The 2855-nt window shown below is 55.7% G+C and overlaps 1 protein-coding gene across 1 annotated transcript in view; it reads left to right on the top strand.

The window, feature by feature from the left end:
* The window catches only part of TSPAN32 (tetraspanin 32), a gene marked incomplete at its 3' end in the record, with an annotated part of 10470 nt that overhangs the window by 4405 nt on the left and 3210 nt on the right, over positions 1-2855 (top strand). The gene's annotated exons all lie outside the window — the stretch shown is intronic.

The following is a 2855-nucleotide window of genomic DNA, read 5'->3' on the forward strand; positions in this document are numbered from 1 at the left end:
AGCGTGCCAGCAGGCATGGGGGCTTTGGGCTGGACCCTCGGTTTCAGCCTCCAAGAAAGTGGAGGGGGTACCACAAGAGCTGAAATGCCACCTTTCTCCTCTCCATCATCCACAGTGCGGTGCCTGTTTGGGCCCGGACCATGCCAGCATAAGTAAACTGGAGTGTGAGCTCTGCTCCGTTTAAAAACACAGCCTGCGCACAGGGCTTAGTCTGAACGGAGCAGCTTCCAGCCTCGGGGCTGGAGGGACGAGCAGAGAAGCACTGCCCGCTGCATGTTTGCCCATGCTATGTGAAGGACAGGAGTTAACAGGCAGGTTTCTGTGCATGAAGCCGTGCTTAATGTAAAATAATTGCATGGCTGTCATACATAAGCTAGCTTTAAAGAGATTCATCTAATCCATGTAATTGGGGAGAATGATCCTGATGGAAGAAATGAGAAGCTGACACCTTAAAACTTAGTGCGAAGCAGCCGCTGAAGTTAATGTTTTCCCCTTCTCCATACACAATCTTCCTCTCTCTGTCTGAGATGCTCCGAGGGGCCCGAGTGACACAGTCCCCACGAGCAGTGCTAGCAGCATACGTATAATTCCCCCCTCCCTTGCTGAAGTGTACTTCAACGTGTGCCTGCAATTACCGCATCCGAAACGACGGGTGGGTATGTGCCGGCTAGCGGAGATTGTCGTGGCTGCCTGAAAATACGGTTCAGCTTCTCTGTAGCGTTTGCTTGGTTGCCCTACTGTCTGTACAATGACAGCCATTTCCTGAAGGGGTGGTTAAAGAAGGGTTTACCCAGCATACTGCAGAGCTGCCGTCCTCCTCTGAGGGCCGCCGGACGCGCTGGGGGTGCAGGGGAGACGCGCTGGCTACGGGAGCGGCCACCGCTGCGGGCTGACCCCCAGCCCCTCGGGAATTAACGGGCAGGCCTGGGAAATACCCAAGAGCTGGTCACCGGCAGCCGTGTTCTCTGCTCCTCTTCGTTCCAGCAGCTCATCAGCATCTTAAATCACATGGGCGAGCTTTGCTTATTCCTATAAATTCCCCCCCTGCCCCCTTCTAACTGTATCTTACAGCAAGGGACAGCCCTCTGCTTGTTTGCCCACCAGTCCCTACCCGTTCCCAAGGCTCATATTTAATCTCTGGTCTGCAAGCACGAAATGCAGGCAGGGAGAGCCAGCCCGCGGAAAAAAGAGCCAGCCCGCGGTGAGGGGTAATCGCAGGCAGGAGCGGGGTCCAGCCCCGTGGGGCTCTGAAATCTGCCGTGGGTGTCGCGTCCTGCCCCGCCGGGCTGTAGCTCTCGGAAGCGATCAGCCTGCCCGCTTGTAGCTTTTTTCCTACTTGTTAATGGAGAGGATTTTTCACCTTCCCCCGCTATTGATTTTAAAGGACTTTTCCTCTCCTGCAAAGCGTGCGTCTTGTTCAGAAGACCATTTAATTCACTCTTTAATCAAAGAGGGAAGACACCAGAGTATCGGTGCCTGACATCTGTGGCTGTATAGGAAACCGAGCCACGCATCGACGTGGCTAACCCACCGCAGTGCCGCTTGGTAAACCAGCTGCCCCGGGGAAAAGCTAGCCAGGATGCAGAGGGGCTTAGAGGAGCATCGCCCCGGTCACTGTCCTTTTGGGTGGATCCCATCTCCATCTCGTGCCTCGGTTTCCCCACTGACTTTTTTCTGGTCTATTTACATTACAGATGCTCACCCAGCCTGGCTCTCCGGAGGTTTGTGTGTATACAGAGGAGGGGTCTCAGTCTTTGCAGGCCTTACTGGTGCTGTACTGATAATGATAATGGGTGCACAGTGGTTAGAAACCAGAACAGGCCAAATTGGTTAACGCACACGTACCTCAGGGGCTCGTCTTGTAGCTGCACGAGCAGCATCACCAGAGCAGACAGACGCCACTGCGCATCCGCCGATGCTTGCCAGGAAGCCGGTTTCTGGAGAGTAACTGGGAGCTTCAGGGTAAAAAATTCTGTTTTAAAATCCTGGACTATTATCCCCAAAGCTCCTCTTAAACAGAGAGAGTAGTGACAGGTTTCCTGACTGTCCCCCAGTTCTGGCAGACCCTGCTTTTTGGCCATCCGTCACGCAGTCGGTACTGAACGCGAACATCCTGCAGCTCTGACGGCCCCTGAAGGCCATGTCGCTACCGAAGGGCCCGGGAAGGAAGGAAAAGTGCGGTTTTGCTAGTGCTGCTTGTGCAAAGGGAAAGCTCTGGCCCCGCTGGGGTCTAAGGCACCGTGTGCTGTTACCTGGTCAGGTGGAGGGAGGGGAGGGAAAAAAAGCGGGGAGCAACATGCCAACCAGAATATGCCGGCTGAAATTCGTACACCTGAACCTTCCAGCCTAAAAAACCACTTGTGCAGGGCAAAATTTGTGTTCAGGATAGAGCAGCTGTTCCGAGTAGCGGTTCCAAACAATTTCTGCGGTAAAAAAGCCTTAGTGAATGCCCGCTATCACCCAGTTTTTCACCGAGCGGTGTGCCAGCAGGGCCCGCACACAGCGCGGGCCGTCTGCTTGGCAGTTCCCAGGTCTGTCGCTGCAGGCGGGTGTTTAGAGGGTCCCTAATGACACCGCAGTGCGCTTCAGCATCTGGCTTTCGCAGTGAATCTGTCTCCCGTGCTGTCCCTCCTGAGCGAGGCATCCGTGCGCCGGTGGTGCCCGGGGAGCGGGCGCGGGCAGAGCCGCCATGCTCGGTTGGAGCCGAGGACGGATTCTTCCTCCGGACTGGAGGTGTTGGCTCGTGTTCGCTACGCGGAAAGGCAAAGATGCCGTCTGTTTTTGGAGGAACTGATTCGGGGAGGGAGGGGTGCAACCTGACGGGTGCAAGCTGCAATCGGCTCCCCCCCCCCCGG

Source organism: Phaethon lepturus, unplaced genomic scaffold, assembly GCF_000687285.1.
Source record: "Phaethon lepturus isolate BGI_N335 unplaced genomic scaffold, ASM68728v1 scaffold18874, whole genome shotgun sequence".
Taxonomy (NCBI): domain Eukaryota; kingdom Metazoa; phylum Chordata; class Aves; order Phaethontiformes; family Phaethontidae; genus Phaethon; species Phaethon lepturus.